This window comes from Pogona vitticeps, chromosome 3 (genome assembly GCF_051106095.1).
Source record: "Pogona vitticeps strain Pit_001003342236 chromosome 3, PviZW2.1, whole genome shotgun sequence".
NCBI classification, from domain to species: Eukaryota; Metazoa; Chordata; class Lepidosauria; order Squamata; family Agamidae; genus Pogona; species Pogona vitticeps.
In genome coordinates, this window is record NC_135785.1 from 185,217,740 (window position 1) to 185,242,851 (window position 25,112).

A 25,112-nucleotide genomic window follows, 5' to 3' on the forward strand; every position below is an offset into this window, starting at 1 on the left:
TCTAAGAGAACAAGGGAAAATTTCACAGCAGTTGAGGCCTAATTGTAGCTTTTTACATATTTCTATAATTATAGGTATAAATGGCGGAGGACAGATATCAGGCTGCCCAAGTGCTGGCTGTTGCTGTGCCTCATGCGGCTAAATTGAGGAGTTATACAGAGATTGGAGGAGGAGGACGCATCTTGCATGACAGAACAGCACCTTTTAGCTTTTGGGTGCTCTTTGAAGTCATTATCCTGTAAGCAGGTTAGTTACTTCTGAGAAAAAACATAGAGTCCGTTTTTAAACTGTAACTGTTAACAGTACAGTAATTAACTTCTTTTAGGGACCTTGGACTGTAACTGCAATGATATGGCCAAAACATAATTGTCAGTTTGTGCTTATGTAAATGAAATGGCACATGTGGAAGTGGCAAATTGCCACTAATTAACAACATGCTGGTTGCGTTCTTGGTCATGTGCCCAGGAATGCAACCAGCAGCTTGTTAAATTTGTGGCCATTTGCCACCACCATGTATGCCATTTCATTTATAGAAGCATAAGTCAGCAGTTGGACTCTGGCCATTTTTTAAATGTAACTTTCAAAGCTCTCAACCCCACACCAAACTGCATACATTTAGCTGGCAAAATGTACATTTCTGTTGATATTGTAGATCCCTTTATTTCACACAGAGGAAAGGGGGTCTACTGTTTTGTCTTTGTGCCGTGAGGAGAATCACAAGCCACCCCCTCTCAAGAAAAACCAAGGCCCTCTGTGTTTTATGATATAAACAGAAATATTAGGTTGTTTAGCAGAAATCTTATAGTTGTGAAAAGGTATATGCTGGTGAGGCACAATTTAAATCACTGTAAAAGCCCAACATTTTACATGCAGGTCATCAGACAAGTTTGAGTTCATTTAAATGTTCATTATTTATACCAGAGCTTAGAAAGGTGAATCTTTTGAACCACATTTCCCAGAATTTCCTATCCGTGTTGATTACTGTCATGTACCCTCTAAGTCAGCGGTTCCCAGCCTTGGCTCCCCAGATGTTCTTGGACTACAAGTTCCCAGAAATCCTGGCCAGCACAGCCAGTGGTGAAGATTTCTGGGAGTTTTAGTTTAAGAACATCTGGGGACCCAAAGTTGGGAACCACTGGTCTAAGTTACCCTGCCACCCTTAGATGTAGTAAAGGACACTGCCTCATTGCCAGCATTGAGATTTTAAAATAAAACTGCAAAAAGGTAGGTTTACCTTCCCTTGACTGTGCACTGAAGTGTATGGAAGGTGAGAGCAAGATTTCTTATCACTGAGCAGGTTTTACTATTATGGATTATGTCACATTTTCCTTAAATTGAAGGGCAAGATGGCCATATACATATGTGTCATTTTCCTATGGAGTCCTGGGCCCCTGCTGAGTGCCTGCGCCAATGGCCCTCTAATACACATCACCCTCTTTCTTCTACAGTTTTATAGCTCTTTAAGAATAAAATTGGGATTAAGTAGAGGAGACACCGTTCATTTGATCTCGCTGCTCTGTTGCTCCCCCTCATATATGCCTTATAACTGAAGTCCTCGTGCCAAATGGCACTGCAGCACACACAAGAGTGGAATTAGAAACAGCTGTGAAATACAGCTCCACTATAAACCACAATGAAGAGAGAACTCACTGGAAACCTTATCCTTAAAAAACATGAAAAGATCATTGGGGTCTGAGTTAAATAATAGGTTTTATGGTAACTCTCAGAAGTGCGAGCCTTGTAAAATCAGGACATTAGGTGATAAGAAATCCAAGATACCCATAATCCACACATGGTTTGTGTGGCAAAGAAGAAAAAAATCATCTCAGGATGTCGACCACCTTGGTGGAAAGCAAACCATTCCACAAGGTTCACTGTTTTAAGATTTCGGACTGGAAGCTTGAGCTTCAAGTCCTGCCTTCATTCACTCATTGGGTGGCCTGCGACAGCAGATCATAGCTGCTTCGGGTTACATCTTAAATGCAGGCCTACACTGTACATGCTACAGAAAATGTTCCCTTTAGGTACTCAATGGTGAGATTAGAGTGTCAGCCTGATCCTTTCTGGAACTACTGTAAGCAGCATGTGACTTTTAGACATGAAACAAAAATGTAGATGTAATTATCTGAATAAGTAAAAGTAACTGCTTGGTAACTTTCCCACAATACTACTGTGTGTTCTGATTCTGAATAAGCAGCGGCAGCAGCAACAACAGAGAGTCCTGCTGACCTTCAGTATACAAAAGCTTATGCCAGATAAAACCATGTTAGTTTTCAACGTGCCATGGGACTCTTCCTTGTTTTTGCTGTAACAGACTAATACAGTTACTTCTTTGGGGGATTTTTTTTTTTTTGTTAACAGCCCTGACTTTGAAAATGTTCTATACAGTACTGTGATGTACTTTCTATGATATTGGTAACAACAAATGTTACTGTAAATTGAGCCATGCAAAATATTGGACAACCAGTCTTGTGCCTGTTCATGCTCCTCTTTCCTTGTGGCAAACACCTCCAGGTTCTTGCCAGAAGAAGAGGTACTATGTAGTAAGAATAGTAAGAGAACATTGCTGTGAAAGCTTGAAGATGCCTTAGAGTGATCCTTCAAGTTTGCAGCCTCCATCAAGCAACTTCAGTGTAACTGCAGATTCTGAGGCCTCAATATCTACTCAGGATGATTGTTGAACTTTTGCGTTTCTTTCCCCTGCTGCCCCAGCTTCCCCTCACCTGATTAACAGTTCTCTAAGAGTTGAACACAGACCTATGATAATTTTAGTGGTCCAAAAATTTTATTATCCAGCCTTATTTTTGGAATTTGTACATGGATCACATAACTATGTTTCTTTTTTTGTTTCACATTGCTATAAGGTACTCTAGACTTCTTATAACTGATGCAGATGATGATGTGGCAATCCTAGAATATTTCTTTATTTCTCTGCATGAATTTAGAGAGTTCTAAAAATTATGGTATACCATGAGATTTTTCATTGTCCAGTGAAAATGTGTCAAACTTCCCTTATGTCTTTCCATTATTTTGAGTATGAGAAGGCAACACTGAGGTACAGTACTGGTCTCGAAAAAGAGGCACTTTTATGGCTTCTAATATGAACAATAGCTATACATTATTTCTGGTCAGCCTTTAAGCCTATGCAGCTTACTTCTGTACCATGCACCAATCACCAGTTTAGGATTAACTGGATTTAAAATAAAGCTGCTTTATGGCTATCTAAGTTTAAATTTCACTTGGCAAGGGACCAGAATTCATGCAATCCCAAGCATCTTTCATTTCACCATATAAAAAAGAAGCCTGTTGTGTGTTCAACACTGGGTCCCTCAGATCTCCTTTGGAACAGGATCTGATGAAGAGATCACACCCCCTTCTGTTTTAGGTGCTCTGTTAGCATGCACAACAAAGAACCGTCACCATTCAAATTATATTTGATGGCGGCAGAATTCTGCCAGGAGTAAGCACTTCTAGGACAAAATGATTTCAGTAGGGAAGAGTCAAGAACCTGCTCCACTCTCCACTAAAATCAGTAATACTTCTGATTTAACTAGGTTGTGTCCCATTTGCTTAATGCCATGTTGGGAAAGGGTTCACTACTTGTTCTACCAAAGAATTGGAAGTTCTCCTTCCTTCCTTTTTTCCCTCCCTATGGAAGCAGTGGAGATGTTTTGAGGTCTGATATATTTGTGATTTTTTGCTTTACGTCTTGGTTGACAATATTGCTGTTGCATCTTATATTGCCCCAGTTGGGAAAAAAAGGCAGGGCATTACACATTTACAGCTATAAAAATAAGTCAGTCAAGCAATAGTATCATGGTGAGACATCAGTGCTTTCCAAACTGTCTTCCTGGAGAATGTGGGCGGCCATTCTTTGGAAAGCTACCATAGGCTTATGAGTGATGTTATCAGTAATGTGGTTGCTAACAATATTCCCTACAATCCATATAGAAAATGGTGCATTGAGTGTGTTCTAAGGTGCAATGGAGCCACCCAGTTTCCTGCTATGCCCTAAAACAGCCTCCACCTATCCTTTTCAAAATACTGACGTTCTACATAGGCACACTAAGGTTTCTAAGCAGAAGAATCATTGTAGAAGCAATCAGAGCTGACCTGGTGACATGCAGGTCAAAGAGATACGCATGCCAATCACGGATGTCCTCGTGTATGTGAATGTTCATCTTGGGTAAAGTGGGCACTATGAAGTCCTAAGCTAAGGGCTTTCAAATAGGCAATGGAGGAAATTGGTTTTATGATGCTCCAAGAGCACCTGGTGGCTTGTGGAGGTTCTTCCTTCATTTTCCTACTCCACAATGAGGTCTTTCCACTTAACTGGGGCACAGATATCCCCCAATCCACAGTTTCAAAATGTTGGACTTTCCTTCATTAAAAATGATCAAGTAGTGGGTTTTCCTGCATTGCCAAATTGTTTGAGTGGGGAAATCATTAAGTTACCATCTGACTGATTCTATAATTCACTGTACAGTATTTTATTCCTGTATGACTCCAATTGTTTTCCCCCTTTGCTCTCTTAAATAAATGTATTTCTTAATCTTAATGGAGAATGAAAACAATGCCAATGTATAGCAAGTAAATACTGGATTATCCTATTTATCTATTGAGATGTTGATGTACTGATCTAAAATCACAATCTTGATATGCAAGTTCAAAGGTGTTTACCATGCATGGATTTCTCAATACCTTTGGGAGTTTTAATCCACAAATCATTCTCTTATGATGGATATTAATACCTTTTATACCTTTAAAACTCTGACAGGTAAGGCACAAAATATAAACCAATGTTCCTGAATATAAGGAACATTTGTTCAGATGGAACATTTGTTTTCTGTAATGAACCTGATCCAGCACTGATGTATTGGCATTTCATCCTGTCGCCCACACTTCATAGTTAGTACAGCTTGGTTAGTACAGTGATCATATCTGTGACTTCCAAAAAGCATGGCTTAAAAAAGTACTACTCACTTTGTTCCAGGGAGGTAGGGTCTAGTGTTACAACATTTCTGTTTTGCATTGGAGGTGTCCTATCAGTTTTCAATTGGACTTTCAATTAAGCGTGCATACATGAGGGGGGGGAATTTTTTTATTTGTTTATTTATTTTATTTATATCCCACCTATCTGGTCGGTTAAGACCACTCTAGGTGGCAAAGGGGGATACTCCAAAATGTCCAAAAGAGAAGTGGATTTCCTGCCTTTAAAAAAAAAAAAAAAGTTCTCAAATATTTCATGAGAAGTGATTTTTGAAGAAGTGTGTTGTTGGATAGATGGGGGGGGGGGTGTTGCTTAAAACTGTTGTGTATCTTAACTGCCTTAACGAAATCAGGAACTCTTCAAGCCGCGATCTTCAAGCTGTGTTAATTGACAATATTTGTCATTCCCTGTATCCGACTCAATGGTGAGTGAGTGTCTAGACATCAGAAAAATTACAACTCTGTGTGTCTCAGATGCCTAACATCAAGTCCTGTAATAGGAACTCGTAAACAGTTGCCAAATAACACTGGAGGAAGCTGCTGAAGCCTTCTTGTTTAATTAAGGAAACTAAGGTGCAGAACGACAATTTTAAACAGAACAAAAGTAGTAAGCAATGTTTAATAAGTTTAAATATCAAATAGCAGCTGCAAGACTGGAAAAGCAGCTGGGAAGCTGTGCTGCCAATTTGTGGCAGCTTTAAAAATATTTTGGGAGGGCCTGAGGAGAACAAAAATGACTTGGAGGTTTTTTGATGCTCAGCCATGGGACGATCAATTAGCAGAGCTTGGAAAAGACTACAACTCCCAGAATCCACCAGTCAACATGACCATGATTAACCCTTTTCTATGGTGGTGAAGAGAAGCTGAGATTGAGATGAATAAAACTGGCATCAGAAAGTAATGGCGGAAATGAGTTAAACATCTTCTCTACTTTGCTTCTTTACAAATCATCTTCTCCACAGGCTTTACATCACACCATTCCAGTTACTAAAAAATATGTAACTCTAGTCTAGCTTGGAGTTTGATCTTAAGTCTGGCACAGGATAAATCGGAATTTCTCCTGCATATTTTGTGTTAGAATTAACTGGAATTGTGCAATAGCACAACTGTGCCCTCTTTAGGGTTGGACATGGCTGGAAAAGCCCTGGATACAAAACTAGATGGCTCTGTTAAAATCAATTATAGAATTACTCTAATAGTGGATCAATGTCAAACAATGTACTGTTAACCAGAAGAACTCCATTAGGGAACTGGCCAGTTATTTCAAATCAATATGTGACATTCAATCCCTCCCCTTGGCTCTGCTGTAGTATGTCCAGAGGCTTGCTCTTGCACCTTTAATGCCATCCTCACAGAGAAAGCAAGAGTTTTTAGGAGGGGATGCTCTTGCTGGCATGGAGATTATGAGTTGTGAGCCGAGATGTGAAGGTGTGTGTTTTTGACAACACTCTCCAGTCTGAAAGCTGTAGTTCAAAAAAACTGACTAGCCCATACTTTCATGTTCTGGTTGAAATCACCCTTACCTACCCCAGGGCTGTTGTTTAATTTCACCAATGATGACCCCTCTCCATGAGATAAGATAGGCTTATATTCTCATGTTCACTGGGAGAGAGGCAGCCTGGAAATTAAACAAATGAAATCATATGTGTGTGAAGAGGACCCAACAGTTTTTCTTTGTCCGTGAGAATGGAACCTAATAACACATTAATTTGTATATGTCAAAACACCTGCATCTGTGGCCCTGAACTTTCACATTCCCAGATACCTGTTGCGGAGTTTGGAAACCAGATTCACATACAATTTCATAATCGGCATGGCACAGTATGTTATGAGAGTTTTCTCCTTCTCCCCAAGAGCTTAGAGAAGCTAAGGGCTGGGGCTAGATCATCCACAATCCTCAAACTCTGGGAAATTTTCAAATTCTGCAGGAAGCTTGAGTGAGCCAAGAAAGCTGAATGAGGAAGATTTGGAACAGATAGCCTTAACCCCACAACATAGTTAAACTATGAAATAGTCACCATAATAGGAAACAGTGATGGCTTCCAACACAGATGGATTTGACAAGAAGATTAGTACTACAATTCGACTATTGACAGCTACTAGTTATTATACCTCAATATTACTGCCAGTGATGGAGGCAACATGTCTCTGAATACCAAAAGGTTGTTTCCATCATGTGATGCTTGTGGGCCTCCCAAAGTATTGGTTATTGTGTGTGGGATGTTGGACGTTTAGGCCTGAATTAGTAGAACTTTCCTTATATACTTGACTGCTTTTCTACAAAACTCCCATTTATTTGAGATATGTTTGTGTGGCATATTGTGGTTTCCCATGATACTATGATCCTATGTAGGCTTCCAGAAAATCTGGTCTTAGTAACATGTTTGGGATCATGTTGCTAGTTTTATTGTGCAAATGATCTCTTCCTAATGGGAGGCCCACCAATACGATGGGGATATATATCACAGGGCTGCAGTTGTGGCATATGTTAACAGGGAGAAAAATTAATCACCTTCCACCAGAAATGTTGAGGTAGTGGGAAAGATGCTCCTTTCAACTCTGGAAGAGATTTTTTTACATCATCTGAGTAATTCCTCTTCTTTTAACAATGCTACTTCTCATCTCCCTTAATTAGTCAAAAGGAAAGATTCTTTAAAATGCTTTTTTTCTGGCAAGGGGTGGATTATAAGCCTTCCAGGCCCTTTACAACTCTGTCATTCCAGCGTGATATTGGTTGCAAGCTGGATACAGTATTTGTAATATGGAGTGGATATTTCTGTGGGCACCAGGTTGAGTGGCCAAAACTTAACAGGTCTATTCTATTCTATAGTCTCACCAAAGACCCACTGGGTGACTGACAGCTATCCAATTCAAAGGTGAAGCTAGGACTAACCATATGATAGAGTATCACACTAGATCAATATTGCCCAGACATCATATTGTTAAAGGCATGGCTCTTAATGGCTGCAGTTTTGCAGTATTTTGAAGCTTAATTGAACACAAAAAGTTTAAAGATGGTAAACTGAAAGACATGTTTTTAAAAAGGGGGGGGGATTAAAATCAGTTGAACTTTCTGTTCCTAACAGAGCACAACAGAGGAATAAAACTGAGACAAGACCCCAGGGAGCAACTGACCAGGGGAAGCTAACAGACTTTTGATAGGTGACAGCTAATAAGGAAGGGTAGTAAGGAAAGGGTCTACTGGAGGATGAGACAAAAAAGAAGGGAGGGGACCGAGGAAACTAAGGCAGAGAGTTATATATTAGTGGACTTTCTCAGCATCCTTCAAGACAGACAAGACAAAGGAAAGGGCACTCATAGACAAACAGAAGACAGGAACAAGGGCTATGGAGGGAAGAGACACTTCAGTGGTGGTGACCTGAAAAGTGTATGCAGTGCTTATCTTTGTGCTTGAGAACAACTCAACATACACATGCAGCAAGGGCAAACTAGTTGCACTGTTGGAAGAAAAAGTGAGAGAACTGGAGCAGTGACTGGCCATGCATAAGGCTATAAGAGAAGTTAGAAAGTACATAGAACTCTCAAGCATTGGCAGCTGAAGGAGGCACTGGAGGTGGAAGAACAAGCAAGACAAAGCAGAAGAAGAAGAACGCTGAGGAGAGGACAAACACAGCTGAAGAAACACCACAGAAAAGAATCACAGTTAAGAGCAAAAGAAGGAGGAGACACTCTTCACCAGTGAAACTTCACAACCACTTTCAGATTCTTGAAGTCTGGCAAACAGCACACCGAGGAAGACGTTCAGGAGACTCCTTGGGAGGACACGAGAGAGGCTGAAGCTCAGCCAAGCGGAGTCACTGAACCTACACACTACAAAAGCAAGAAGAGATCGCAGCTGTAGTAAGAGACTCCGTATTGCATGGAATTGAAACCAAATGCTGAGAAGATTTGTGGATCCACCACATATGCTGTCTCCCCGGATGACAAATGAAGGGTTTGACAGAAGGATTGTCATTGCTCCTAAAACCCACAGAGGGATATCCATTCCTTCTCATCCATGTGGGAACAAATGACACAGCCAAGAGTCAATACGAAGAAATTGCATCTGACTTTGAAGGTCTGGGAAGGAAACTCAAGGATTTTGCGGTCCAGATAGTCTTCTTATCCATCCTACCAGTACTCAGAATAGGAATAGAAAGGGAAAGGGAAATATTCCAGGGGAATGACTGGCTAGGAGGGTGGTGCCAAAAATGGGGGATTTGGATTTTGGGACCATGGGTTACACATCCTGGAAAATGAACTGCTAACAGGAGATGGGTTGCACCTCACAAAGACTGGGAAGAATGGGTTTGGCCATAGCATGAAGAACTTCATCAGGAAGGCTTTAAATTGAATTGTAAGTAGGAGGGAGATGCAGGCCCAGAAGTAATGGCAGATGAAGGCTTATGCAGAATAAGAGGAACAGATTGAGCAGCTTTAATGGGTCCCAATAGTAATCATCATAAAAATGTATAAAGGAAAGCAGATGACGAATCACACAATTTATGGTATCTACATACAAATACCAGGAATATAGGAAAACAAACAAGAAGATTTGTAAGTCTTCGTTCAGGACTGAAACTTGGTGGGAAGATTTCCATGAATGGAATATAGCAATTGAAGGATATAAATTGTTCAAAAAGAACAGGAAAAACAGAAAGGGAGGTTGAACCACAGTGTATGTAAAAAATACTTGTTCCTGCACAGAAACACAGGAGGCTGAGCTTGGTTGTCCTATCAAGAAAGTCTGAATTGATATATCTTGGGCAAAAAACAAAAGGAATGTAGCAGTTGGAGTCTACTATCCAGCATCCAATCAAGGAGAAGATGCAGATGAAACTTTTGGAAAACTAATTGCAATACTTTCAAAGAAACACAATGTAGTAGCAATGATAGATTTCAACTATCCTGATATCTGTTGGGAGACTAATTCTGCCAAATATGGCCCTTCCTAGAAATTCCTGGTTTCTGTTGCTGCTAATTTTCTCTGATGGAAGAAACTAGAGGGGTAGCTGTCCTTGACTTGCTTCTAAGCAACAGAGATGACCCAGTGGAAGAAGTGGCAATGAAGGGAATTCTGGAGGAAAGTGATCATGTGCTACTTGAGTTCAAAAAAAAACTAAAGCAGACCAGAGCTGCATGTGTAGACTGGATTTTAGGAAAGGCAATTTTAATAAACTGACAACAGTGAAAAATAAGGTCCCATGGCAGGAGATCCTAACAAGAAAAGGAGTCCAAGACGGGTGGGAGTTTCTTTAAAAAGAAATTCTAAAGGCACAACTACAAACAATTCTAGCGCGAAAAGAAAAAAAGATAAGACAGCAAAAAAAGACCAATATGGTTTCACAAAAAGCTCAGAGAGAACCTGAAAACAAAAGGGACATATATAGGAAGTGGAAGGAAGGTCAGGTCACAAAGGAAGAGTCAAAATAAGTAGCAAAGAGTGGCAGAAATGACATTTGTAAGGCAAAAGTTGAGAATGAGCTGAGGTTAGCAAGAGATGCTAAAAGCAACAAAAAAGCATTCTTTAGTTACATTAGTGACAACAGATAGAGAAAAGAAATTGTGACTCAGCCCCGCAATGGGGATGGGAAAAATAATAACAGACAACAAAGAAAAGGCAGAAGTGCTCCGTTCCTACTTTAGCTCAGTCCTTCCCCAAGAGAAAATGTATAATCCTCCAAGTAAATGTGAAGTACAAATGGAAGGGATAGGATTGCAGTTTGAGACTGATAAACAAATATTCAAAGAATACCATATTACTTTGGCTCAGTGATATGAGCAAGAAGGATCTCAGAACTGTTGTAGATCACAAGCTAAATATGAGCCAACATTGCAATGTTGCTGCAAAAAAGGCAAATGCTATTTTAGGCTGCATTAACAGAAGAATAGTCACCAAATCCCATGAGGTATTTCTTCCCTTTTATTTGGCACTGTTGAGGCCTCATCTTAAATACTGTGTTCAGTTCTGTACACCACTTTAAGAAGAATGCCAACAATCTGGAACAAGTTCAGTAGAGGGCAACAAGGATGATCAGGGGACTGAAAACCAAGCCTTACGAGGAAAGACTGAAAGAATTGTGCATGTTTAGCCTTGAGAAGAAAACTGAGGTGAGATATGATAGCACTTTTCAAATACTTGAAAGGCTGTCATACAGAGGAGAGGCAGAATCTGTTCTCAATCATCACAGAGTGCAAGACACATAATAATGGGTTTAACCTACAGGAGACCAGATTTCCGTTGAATATTATTTATTTAATTTATATGCCACCCACACTACCGAAAAGTCTCCGGGCGGCTTACAGCAATTTTAACTACAGTAAAAAAATAAAATAATTAAAATACAATTAAAATATATACTCTAAAAGTTGCCATCAGGACCCACAGTTGATATTATTTCAATTAAAAGCCTTCTGGAACAGGAAGGTTTGACCTGGCGCCGGAATGTCATCAGCGTCGGTGCCAGACGAATCTCAGTCGGGAGGGCATTCCATAATCTGGGGGCAGCTGCCGAAAAGGCCCTTTGTCTACAAGCCATCCCTCTTACCTCCTTGAGGGACGGCTCTTTCAAAAGGCCCTCCTGGCTAGATCTTAACTGCCGGGTAGGTTCATATAGAAGGAGGTGTCCTTTGGGTATCCAGGGCCCAAGCCATTTAGGGCTTTATATGTCAAAACAAGCAATTTGAATTGGACCCAGGCAGCAACTGGAATATTAGGGGGGAAACTTTCTAACTGTTAGAGCAGTGTGACAATGGACAGATTACCTTTGGAGGAGGTAAGCACTCTAATGCTGGAGGCATTCAAGAGAAAACTGGACAGCCATCTGCGTGACATATTGTGATTTGGATTCCTACATTGAGCAGGGGTTGGACTCAATGGCCTTATAGGACCACTCCAACTCTATGATTCTAGGTGTGGATGAGGATTATGCATAAAGGGCTAAAGTAAACTGTAAGGGCTAAATCCAAACTTTCTATTGTTACTGTGTGGGCTGTTCAGAGAGCAGCTATATTTATTTTTCATCACTCATGAATGCAAGGTTAGCCAAGGAAATTTTCTTGCCTGGACTGAACAGTGAGTAGTACTCATAAACATCAGCAATCATGTTAATTTCACTGATAAGGCACAAAAAAATTTCCCATAAACACCTCTCCTGCCCCCCCACCACAATAAAAATAAAACAATAAACTAAACACTTAAAATTTGCTGCCTGCGTGATCTGCCTGATTTTGCCGAGTGGTACAACTAGTCTTTCTTACATGTTCTGTATGTTCAGCCTGTTCCCTCCAAAACAAGACCTTATCTAGAGAGGAGAACCTAACGGCCATTCTGGACAAGGTAGAGTGCAATTTTAGATTTTTGGAAAGACAGATTTTCTTTCCACACAGTTCCTTAAAAGTGTGCGGCTTATATACAGTATAGCACTTAAAGCACTGTCAAAGTCCAAGTTATCCCAGGCAGCCTCTCACCGTGGACAAGGGCACCAGGACCCAGTCCCCCACGCAGGGTATCAAGTCCAAAGATACTCACTGCACAGCTAGCTGTGACCAAGTGGAGGCAGAAGCACCAGGCTGGGAGCCAGGTCTCGGGACCGGGAGCACAGAGCCGGAACAAGGTGCCAAGATGCAGGAGACCAGAAGAAGCAAGCAGGGACCAAGGCAGGGGCAGGAACACCTAAGTCCAGAGATGCAGGTGCACTGGAACGCCAATGTTCAGGAACAGCACAGCCAAAGACCTCTGTTGCTGAGGCAAGTTCTGGGAGGGAGAACCACTCCTTAAATAGGTCTTCCCTCCAAGTGAGCCTCATGAGTGGGCCAGCAGGTTATACACAGGCTTGAGCCTGCAAACACCAGGCCATTCCTGGGTCAGGCTGGCCCCGATCCTGCAGCTTCCAGGGTGGTGTGGGCCAGATCCTGACAAGCACTCTCTGTGTGAGCAGACTTTTGGATGCAGTACAGCAGTTTAACCACTGCACCAAAAGGCTCCCTAAGGTGACTTGCTGTAAGATCCAAGCCCGATTTTGGTTCATTCTTAATGATAACTGCAAGCTGCTCTCTGTGTCTCATTCTCCTTTGTACATGCACATCCTCTGACTCTCCATAGTCTTTTCAGGGCACAATTGGCTGCTGTCAGGAGGAAGGAAACTGACATTCCACCAGCTTCTTTAACGTGTATTTGGATCCTGGTCAATTAATATAATTCCAGTGATTCAGGGGAAAATAACAAAGTGAGCAAAAATGTGCATGATGCATTTCACTCTGATTTAGTCAGGCTGAAGTGGAATAGCATTCTGTATGGCAAATACATTGGTTATAATTTACCAGTTGCCAACAATGCTTAGAGTATGGAAATATACAGTATGCAATGCAATATTCCATTCCAGCTTCTTTGGCTAAATCACCTGACACATGATGCCAGCTAGCTTCAGTTGCTACTACTTGCTTTAGTAATGTGTGTTACAGTAACGTTGACATCACCTGTCCGTCACTGCTGAAGCTGTATGTCATCTGCCAATAGCGTGACGGAAGGTGGGACTTAAGGGGTGGAGCTAGTGTATATAAGGGGAGTGAATGGTGTGAGTGCTTGAGATAGGGATGAGATAGGGATTTGAGATAGGGACGAGATAGGGTTATGCTAGGGAGGTAGGGCTTGAAGATATAGTGAAGTAAGAACTGTGCTATCTAGTGAGGGTCTGTGAGAGAGTGTGTGTGAGTGTTACTTTATTACAGTGATTGCCTTATTATTTTTCTTCAAGTGATTTACCATTCCTTTTGTTGTACACAATAGACACAAGTTCTTTTATTTTAAAATACATTGGCCTGAAGTATTATTTGAGGGAATGGTTGGTGGCAGCGTGAATTAAGAGTGAGTGAGTGTGATGTAATAGCCCCTTTGTGACGCATGAGGAGGCTGTTATAATGTGTATCATGCAATCATGTGAGGCAGGAGAACATCATATGAGGTGGCTTCCGTGATTATCGGGCTCATTTGATTGAGAGCCACATGCTTTGCAGCTTCCATTTTCAGCACCAGCATTTCTAACTGAGAGGCCCATGCGAGAGGTGATGGGAAAGAGAGTTCAGAACCACTACCTGAGAACTCAAAGAGGTAATCAGGGAAGATGTACATGTTTGGACTTCAACTCTCAGAATCCCCTAACCAGCAGGGATTTGGGGAGCTACATTACAACAACAACTATGATGACTTGTCTCAGCTTTCAACAATGCTAAGCTATATGTGGCCATGCTCCTTCCAGTGGAAATGACTTAGGTATCAGGAATGGTTATGTCTACATGCTATGGTATTGGTTAAATGGCTCCAAGTGCTATGGGAGGAGGACCTGTGCCAAGGCTATATAGATCTGAGTGGCAGTCTTTTTTCCTCAGATACCACGTCATTCTGCATTAATCCATAGTTTGAGTACAGAGAGAATTCTGTATAGTGCGTACCACACAATGCCTGAAATTCTAATGTGAGTATTAAGAAAGGGTCAGGGAAGCCTTTAATAAGTTTGATGGAAGAAGGGTATTGTTGTTGCAAAGCCGTTTCACTTTTCCTCTTTCTTTTGCCTGCTTTTGGAATTCTACTTGTAAAACTCACATTTTCCATTAGGTGGGGACACAAAACTGCTTCCAATGTGTGTACTATACTTTTATAAACATAAAGTTTATCTATAAAAACCATACATAGAGCACCATTAATGTATAAGATGATGCACATTTATCAGAAAAACCTCTCCTAGTTCCAAAGGTTCACTGTACTCAACTATCTAGTCTACTATATTCTTTTGCTTTACTTTTTTATTTTTATTGGATTTGTACTCCGCCCCCCCTAGACAAAGTCTACTCAGGGAGGCAATTCAATAAGATTTTTGCCTGTGTTGAGGTTGCCTAGGCTTACAGCCTAACAGTGTTATCCTGTATGTGCTTGCTCAGAAGTAAGTTCCACTAAGTTTAGCCACTGTGATTTCTCAAGTACGTGAGTATAGCTCTGCAGCCTTAGAATACAATCCGTCATGTGCATGTTTTTTCCTCCTTGGGAGTGCTTTCCTGTAGGAAAGGCATAAAGTTTTAAGTGGCCCATATTTCTTATAATTTCAGTATTGCAGCTCCAGAAGCTCGGCAGCTATTAACCACGAAGTCGTCAAGCTACTGGATACATTTAATTATATGCAGACTTGTGAAGTGCACAATGGCAAGGCCTCTCCTGTTTTAGCTTAGCGCTTTAATGGATTCCATATTACTTTTGTGGCTTTTTAGTATGTATCTTTCCTGTTCAAAATGACAATTTCAGTTTCCCTGTGCCACCTGTACTATTTTAAACACAATGCAATCAGTTTTGCCACATTTTGATCAATTTCATGAAATCAGAGCATCTGGGGGTAGCATAGGTAGCATATAAAGGTAGCATATAAAGACAGATTCTGATTTTAAATCACTGTCAGTCTCAAATAAAATATAAAACCAATCAATTCAGAGTTCATTTCTTCTGCACGTGGACCTTAGCTATATCCATTTTAAAGCTAGTAAATTCTGAAATGGAATATCTCCGCTTCTTATAGAAATTTCCAGGAAAAAAAACCTGTGGCAACAGTTTCACGGATGTTAAAACTATCAGCACACTCTGGTGAGGAGACAATTTTAGCTAACAGTGTACTAAACTTTGCACGTATGTGCAAAAGGATACCATATTGTATGTGTCAGGCTGAAGTATAAACACTGATGTGATGCCACCAAAATCTTTTTATACTGCTATTTCAGACAATTGCTAAACTGGTTTATTTATTACAGCTCAGCTCTTATGTTCTAAACACTGCTGTTCTGGCAGTCATTTAAGATCACCTGTGTAGCTGTCTTTTACAATCGTCATCACAACACAGAAGAAAATTATTCTGACTGCAGTTTGTATTGATTGTTAAAATAAGTCCAGCAATATTGTATTAGATAAAGGTAAAGGTTTCCCTTGACAATTTTGTCCAGTCGTGTCCGACTCTAGGCGGCGGTGCTCATGTCTGTTTCCAACCCATAGAGCTAGCGTTTGTCCGCAGACAATCTTCCGTGGTCATGTGGCCAGTGTGACTAGACATGGAACACCGTTTACCTTCCCACTGAGGTGGTACCTATTTGTCTACTCGCATTTTTGCATTTTGCATGCTTTCGAACCGCTAGGTTGGTGGGAGCTGGGACAAGCGACGGGAGCTCACTCCGTCACGTGGATTCGATCTTACGACTGCAGGTCTTCTGACCTTGCAGCACAGAGGCTTCAGCATTTAACCTGCAGCGCCACCACGTCCCTCCAATATTGTATTAAAAGTCATCAATGACCGCAACAGATAGACAGCCTGGTGGGTCTGGATATCTTCTCTTGATTTTCTGCTGCTGAGCATTGGTAGATTGTTGCTCTCAGGTCACTTCCTCTTACATCATTTCTTCTTCCTCTAGTTTCTTTGCCATTTTACACCTAGAGTAGGTAGCTAGGCCATGTGGGTGCTGCCATGTTGGTCTTCAGTACACTTGCACATACACGTCAGCTTTTGAGATGTCTCCACTCAAGTGCAGGTTTTATCCTGTAATATCTTGAAGGAATTTCTTGGAACAACTGAGGTATGTTTTATCTTAACATGAGTGAATAGCCATAGGCTCACTTTGTTCACCTGCTGCATTCTGATAACATGTTCACCAAGAATTCATATCTTTAAAAAAGTCTACTTTTCACTTAAATATTCATATTTATTTCAAAATGAGAATGTGTGCATACTGGAACAATATAGAGTCAATAAACACCTTTCACCTAGTGAAAGTCTCCTGTTTTACCATTCATGCCCACTCTCTATGATGACACATCCCATCCTCTCTTCTTCTACTTCCTTCTCCAAGACATTTGAAAGGCTTGAGGGGCAAGTAAGTGAGAAGGAAGCATCATAGATTCTTTCCAGCTGGAAAACTTGACGCACCAACTTCAACTTCTTTCTGTCATAACCTGACCCTGCTACAATTTTACATTTATCATCTTCTGGTGCCTTTCTGGGGAAAGTCAATTAGTAGTGTACTATAGGACCACCACCCAAATTAAGTATTAATAGTTATGTAAATTGTATTTTTCACTAATTGTATAAAGTGCAGTAGACTGATCGGTTAATTTGATGCTTATATCTGGATAAATGTATATCCGAGAAAAATCAAATTGTCCTGAAGAGCTGGAGTGAGTGGAGACCCTGGTTTTGGGATTTTGCACTCATTCATCACCCCAAATGTCACCTTAGAACAGGGGAGCACAACTGTGGCCATCCAGAAGTTTCTGGATTGCAATTCTCATATTCCTGATTGGCATATGAAGCAAAAAGTTTTCAGTTAATTAATTTAAATAATTAATTACGCATTCCAGCCCCTAGCAGACAGTGAATATTTTTGTTGCTTTAAGGAACTGAGAAGTCATCTAGGCAGACTTTCTGTTATTACCAGTACAGACATATACTGTCCTTGCATCTCCACCTGTCTCTTTGATATTTCAAGTTGGCTGCATCAATGCTTTAGGCTCAATGTATATCCAAGGCTGAGCTTCATCTTTTTTTTCCTCCTGAGGCCTCACCTCCAAGTTCATCCATGGAGGACAACCCTTCACCCTTCACCTTTGCCCCCCTTCAGTCCCTCACCAGATCTTCTCCCTTTGTATGTGGAATTTCTTTTCTGTCCCTTCAGGACAAACTCTTGCTCTGTTTCTCCCTTGCTTTGGCCCCTTCAGTCTTCTCCTCCTCTCTGTTTCTCTTTAAATATTTTTCCATGTGTGCAGTCTGCTCCTCGATTCTGCACAAGGTTCTTGTTCTTACCTTTAAAGGTAAAGGTAAAGGTAAAGGTCCCCCTTGACAATTTTTGTCCAGTCATGTTTGACTCTAGGGGGCGGTGCTCATCCCCGTTTCCAAGTCATAGAGCCAGCATTTTGTCCGAAGACAGTCTTCCTTGGTCACATGGCCAGTGCGACTTAGACACAGAACGCTGTTACCTTCCCACCGAGGTGGTCCCTATTTACATGCATTTACATGCTTTCGAACCACTAGGTTGGCGGGAGCTGGGACAAGCGACAGGAGCTCTCTCCATCGCGTGGATTCAATCTTACGACTGCTTGGTCTTCTGACTCTGCAGCACAGGCTCCTGTGGTTTAGCCTGCAGCGCCACCACGTCCCAGTTGGTCATCATCATATCACCCTAAGCACAGCTAGTTTGGTTTTGCAATTTCAGAAGTATCAGACCTAGTTCATATTTGATAGGGGACCACCAGATAAAAACCAGTGATCTCTAGGAATGGCTGGGAAAGAGTCCTGTCTGAACCCCGAAGAGCTGCTGCAACTGAGAGTTGACAACATGGACTAGGTATACATTTCTATTCCTAATGGCCTGGTCTCGCCTTATGGCTCGTCATTGGAATAATCAGATCATTATAAACAATGCAACTATGGTGATACTTAATTACAGGAAGATATCTCATGACACAAGGCACTGAGATAAAGCTGAGTGGAAAAGGAATACTGTATGGTGCATTCCACATATCTGAATGGCACTTTAGTGGTGTTTATGTGCAAAGATTTGTAATCTCATAATTTTCTCCCCAGCTTAAAGTTTGATTCATAATAAAAATCACCAACTGCAACAGCATTGGTTTGCTTTATTTGTCCATGTTTAATTCTGAAAGAATGTAGCTCACACTGATATATACAGATATCAGATTCAAATATTTGGTAAATTTCTGTAAGACTGAGCTCTTGTAATGAATGCTTGAAGTTGTATTTGTAGAAAATCCACTTTCATTTCTATTTCCTTTTAACCATGGTTCACAGAACTTCCTTTCTGAGTCGCATACCTTTGGACACATCTTCTTTTTTACTTATCTGACATCCAGCAACTGGTTTCCAAGGAAACAGCAGGATACAACTTTGGGCATCTCAAGGTTTAAAAAGAAACCTCGATGGGAGTCTGCCATTGCAAGACAATCGGGGATTCAAGGCACAGCAAACAGCAAGCAATATCTGAGTTCCCCTTAACAGAACAGGGTGGGACAGGACTGGTGCTGACTTGTGCAGGAGTCTCGTAATTGGCATAAGTAGTTGAGAGGTGAATGAATGGCAGTTCCTTAGGGGGGAATGGGAGGGGAGGGAGAGAAGATGATTTGCTGAAGGAAATAGTATAACTTCAGGCACCAAAATTATTGTGAAAACAGATGGAAAATTAAAAGTATTGCTTCTTGGCAGGCATGCTGGCTGGGAATGATGGGAATTGTAGTCTAACCTATTTAGAAAGCACCTGACTAGAGAAGGTTGTTAAAGCCTCAGACCTATAGTTTGGGTATATATGGATAATATCAGTGAGTTTTCAACAGAATTTAATGTTATTTACCCATATAAATACTTATATGAATCCTTGCCCTCACTGGGCCCAATCTGTTTGCAGCAGCGTTTTGAAACTATTCTGTACAGGACACAGAATTTAGCCTCTGAGGTTTTGAAAAACAGCATTGTGGCTGTTGCGTTGCCTGCCCTGGCACTTCTCCTATAATCCTTGCTGTCCTCAGGCATAATAAGGGCCACTGCTCATCACCAGCACTCAAATATATTTTACCTCAGGCAGCAAAATATCCTGGGCTAACCTTGGCTGTGGTGCTCTGTGAAATCCAACATGGTGACCACTTGAGAAGAACACAGGCAATCAGGCACAAGCTTCTTGTGACAGATATTTGGCAACAGTGTCAAAAGGAGGCTTTAGAGTAATACCTGGGTGACCAAGAATGAAGGAAACAGCCTTATGGACCACAATTTCTAGATCCCTGAGCCATCCTCGTAATCTCCTGTCTGAGATTCAGACAATTCTTTTCTTCTTACTTGTAACAGACTGAAGGGGATCCTCTATCTCTGTTTTGACTGGAGAGTCAAGTCTTTTTCAATCTCCGTATGACCACAACTGCAAACTTGCTGTCAACGCTTCCAGACAACAGACAACAGGTTCCAGCCTGCACAGCTTCTTCATTACTGCAGCCGTAAGCCATAATTACATAACATGAGTGGGCTCTTTCCTTGCCAGCAGACAGAGTCATCATCATGCAAGATCTGAAGTCATAACTCCAACCTGAATTTTGCCTCTGCCTCAGCAGTTAATAAGAGAAAGCTTGCCTGCCTGGTGTAGATGTAACCAACAGACCTCATTAGGCTAAACAGCGTAAAATTTGGCCACGAGGAAAAGGTAACAAGGCCAGGAGCATTTCTTGATTAAATAATGTTTCTGCACTGATTTTATAGAAACCTCAGTTCTAGTTTAGACACTCATCTACTTACTTTATAAGCTACTGACTAATTTGGTTTTTATGGAGCAGGTTTGCCTTTGAAATGATAATTACATCACCACGTTGTCTGCATGTGTTAACACTTTAAGGACACTAAAAGTACTAGCAAATATTTGTCCTTCAAGTGTTGGTTTTGCTCATCATTATGGACCTTAAAACTGAATGGGATGGTGGAGAAAGAGTGGATATTCCTTTGTTTGAGGAGTGGATATCATTTCATGTTAGGGATATGCAAAATGTGGCCTTCTGGATGCTGCTGGCCTACGACTCCCAGCAGATGTACCCAACACAACTGATGGCAAGGAATGTTGGGAGATGGAGTCCAGTATCTGGAGGGTTACAAATTGCCCACTCTTCATTTATTTAAATAAATTGCCTATCTTTAAGAAACCTGTATGCAAAATGACCCAGAGAAAAGTGCATGCACGCAAGAAATGTATACAGCACCCAGAAAACTTACTGACCAACAACTACATCTTCACAAATGAACAGAGCACTTCCAGTCCCCTTCAACAGGATCAAAAAAGGGAGTTTTTAAATTAGATCTCCCAGAATCCACAGAGGCGGAGGATTAAAACCTTACAACAGCAGAGCTAGAGGGGGCCCTAATGGGTCACTGGGTCCAGTTCCTCTCAAGGAGACATAGTGAGGAACTGAGTTTCCAATCCAGATACTTGAACCGCTGAGCTATCCAGCAGCTATTCCAACAATTATAGTTAATACATGATCTTCCTCTAACTGGATTAGTTATAGTTGCCCCAACAGGATCCAAAGCCACATCGATAATGACGACGGCATCACCAATGTCAGCCTGGATGCAACAGGAAAATAAAAACAGCAGCAGAAAACAAATAAAACCTGTCCAGGTGCACATTTCACTCCTTGACCACAACCTACCAATGTAGCTTTAGATATCATGGGAAATCCCCCACCTTGTATCCAGTTCTATTTAGGATAGCACTGTAAAGTGTTAGGATTTTGACAGGGAAGTAGAAAAACAGAAGTCAAGCAGACTTCTGATTGTTTACTACTTTAATAAAAACAAGTGCTTGGATGAATGTTCCAGTACATTGTGCAGACTGCATACCTCAATTATTTTTTCTGGTTTTTTTAAAAAAATCATTTTTCTGTTTTTTAAAATTCATAGTATGGTGTTTTATAGCTCTAGGGAAGAAAGAGCAAAGTTATATAACTAATGGTCCTGCAGGGAGAATTCTGCAAAGGTCTGTGTCTCTCTCATCATGTGCCATTCCATCAGTCTCTAGCAGAAGAGAAGAAGGAAAATTGGGTCCTCTGACAAAGCCAGTTTAATTGCCTCTTCCTTTCTGTCATCCAGCAGCCATTCCACAAGGGGAAGAAGAAGACAGAAGCAGGAAGCAGGCTTGTTTCTTCAGCTCAGTTGGGAATCTAGCGTTAGTATGTTTGTCTCTTCCTCCATCTTTGAACCATTTCAAAGAGGAGCCTCCAACCCTGTCCAAGCATTGCAGCCATCACAGCTGCATTGCAACTGAGCACCACAAGGACAGTTTTATTCATTGTATTTATTACCCTGCCTTTCTTTCAATAGCTCTCTGCCTCCCTGCCTGATCCTAACGACAACCCTGTGAGGTGGGTCAAACTAAGAGAGTGTGACTGGGCCAAGGTTAAACCCCCCCCGAGTTCCATGGCCAAGTGGGGATTTAAACCTAGATTTTCAGAGACCCAATCCAGCACTCTAAGAACATCACACTGGGAATTAGTTGACATTTTACAATAGATGTCAATGTTTCTTGTGTTCTCCCCCCACCCCACATTTTTTTCCTTCTGTGTACTGTCTTTTTTAGACTGCTATTCTGAGAGAAGGGGTGGTCATGCTTTTTTTTTTTTATTGACCTATATATAAATAGACTTTTGAGCTTTTCCGGGGAAAAGGAACTCATAAAAGCCATCCATCAGCAACAACTGGGTTAAATACATTTACATAAGCTGTGCCTCATGCCTAAAGATTGCTGGGGCAACAAGGTGCCAAGAAAAAAAAATCCACAGCCCATAGTCACTTCCTATCTTTATCATGTTTAAGAAATGCGAGTACAGGAAGAGCTAGCATTAACACAACAGAAGGAGCCTGCAGGTACTTGCATATTCAAGATGTGAAGGAATTAACAACCAGGTTTCCAGGATGTGGCCGACACACCGTAAAATACAGATCTGTGCGAAAGTGCAGTCCCCAGCACACAGATTGTAAACCCATGATCACCTGTGAAATAGCAGGGTCTTGACACTTCCAATAAACAGTTCCGTCCTCTCTCTCTCTCTCTCTCTCTGCATTTCTCGCTCTCTCCTTCAAGCAAGGATTCTCCTGAGGACAGACGGAAGTTCCAAAAAAAAAAGGAAGATGGGGCTTACAGCACTGTGTTCTTTCAAGCACGTTGCTGACGTACGTATTTCCAAATGTCACATTTGAAGATGACTGTAGAAAAAGAATGGAGACTTCATCTTACAACTTTTGGAGAGCTGGTGTGAGCTTTGGCCTTGAGGAGCTTTTGTTTCAAAAGCTGTCCCTGTCAGCCAGCCTCAGTTCCCCATCTGTGAAGGAAAATAATGACCTACTTTCAAATGGTTCTCAGTGAAGATAAGAGCCCTGCATACCTTAACAATTCACTGGAAATGTTAGGCGGGCCTTCTCTTTTTGTTTATTTATGCTAAACGTCACTTGGAAACCTCAGCAAACAGAGTATTCTCACCAAATTCCAGTCAGTGTAAGTTTGTTTCTTCTTATGTTACATAGTCTAGGGTATGTTCTTCTTGACTAACTCTTTGAGGAAAGAGAGAACTTATTTTCCATGGCCAGAGCTGCCACAGTTCATAGGGTAAAGAACCCCTGATACCTTTTAGTGGTTGCACAAAAGGGAGAAATTTGGGGCAAATACAATTTTTTTCTTGCAATGGGAACAGCAACACCTGTGGGCATTCTTGCTTCTATGCAGTTTTTAAAGAAACAGGAGCTACACACCTCATGAAATCTAGACAGCTGCATTTTCATGTGGTAGGGTGGCTTCAGCAGCCTTTCATAGGAAATATTAAGCCCTCTTTAAACTGAGATGTCTTTATTTAAAATATTTTTGCCCCACCTTTCTCCTTAAAAAAGGACTCAAGGCAGCTTACATCACGGCAAGACAGTATCTGAAACTGAAAACAATGAGTATACGATGATGGTTTTTTTACATAATTAAAAGACAGTATTTAAAGCAATATTTAAAATATTAGGCTTTTTTTTTTACGCCAGGCAACATTTTCTCATAGCCTTTGCTTACCAACTGCTATACTCTATGAAAAATAAATTTGCCATTTCCTTATTTTTCAAAACACCAATATAGTCATTATATTTATTTATTTTTAATCTACCCAATCTTCAATGATGCCAAGCGGCTTATCCTTTCCTTCTGTTACCTTCACAACCTTTTGTTTAGGCTGACAGATGTCAAGACTGACCCAGCATTATGGGTTTTAGGTCAGTGGTTCCAAACTTTGGTTCTCCCTAGATATTCTTGGACTAAAACACCCAGAAGCTGTCACTATTAGCTGTGCTGGCTGGGGTTTCTGGGACTTGTAGTCCAAGGACATCTGGGGATCCAAGGTTGGGAATAACTGCACTAGAGAGCTGAGTAACAACCACCCCAAACCCGTCTCCCTGTGTTGATTCCAAAATTCTATTCCCGACAAAACACATTTATTTCCCATCTTCTAAAAAAAATTATGAACAATCCTGCTCTAATCTGAGAAACCAGCATTTCTTTTGAAATACTTTGAAGAGAAACCAGACAAGTTTTTTTTAAGTATACTTCCTGCTCCGTATTGTTTACTTACTATATTGTTTACTTATGCTGGTGATAGCAGCCAGAGAGGATAAAGAAAACAACCTTTTCTTTCCCCTCCTGCCCATTTGTTTAATGCTTCTGTTTGAAAGCACACAGATGTTCTTAAGCTTTTTCAGTGGCGCTGCCTCCAGTTCCAGACTCCATCGAAACCAAATGCAATGCAAATGGAAGGCCAGCAACAAGGAAGGGAATACAAAAAAGGCATGGGAGGTGGGTTGCAACTGCATAAATGTACAGCCAGGGAGAGCAAGTGGACACAGTGGGGGCACTCCAGATGTTGTTGGGCTGCAAATCCCAGCACACCTAGCCAAGGGTGGGAAATGATGGGAGCTATAAAACAGAGGAGCCCCATGGGAATTGCTGGATAGCTCAGTGGTTTAGGTATCTGGCTGTAAGAGGTTGGGAGTTCGATTCCCCACTGTGCCTCCTTGACAGGGGCTGGACTCTGTGCCCTATAGGGTCCCATCTAGTCCACAGCTCTTAGATAATGATGATTTCTTCCCAGCTCCAGTACACAGAAATAAGGCTCATTCACATGATCTTTGAGGCCAAAGTGATTGCTTCAGTGCCATGGGTTTACATACGGAATTGATGTATCCACAGAAAAGGAAGAGATAACATAATTCTTCACTTGTTAGTACTTACAAAATGAAAATAATCGAGAAGATCAAAATATTGCCTTTGCCACTGGAAGCAAAGATAATTCTGCTGAGAATTTGAGTGAATATTTGGATTGGCATATTTTCCTATGACCTAATAATTTATATTAGCACCTAGAATGACAATTCTTGCACGCAATGTGGCAATAAATCACTTTTTACATTAGAACAGCTAAATTAACTAGTGATGCTCAGCACGATGAGATTGAAAATATGTATTTGAGCAAGGCTCCGAGTTTATCAATGCTACCTTTTAGGTTGCAGCGCCTGTAATTTCCT

General features: G+C 41.1%; 1 long non-coding RNA gene across 1 annotated transcript; it reads left to right on the top strand.

Annotated features, from left to right (window-relative positions):
• The first annotated feature begins 80 nt into the window (after positions 1-80).
• Positions 81-24,823, top strand: LOC140705723 (uncharacterized). Its single transcript, XR_012085202.2, has 3 exons — positions 81-246; positions 19,869-20,217; positions 22,645-24,823. It is a non-coding gene; the product is annotated as an uncharacterized LOC140705723 (long non-coding RNA).
• Positions 24,824-25,112: the final 289 nt, after the last annotated feature.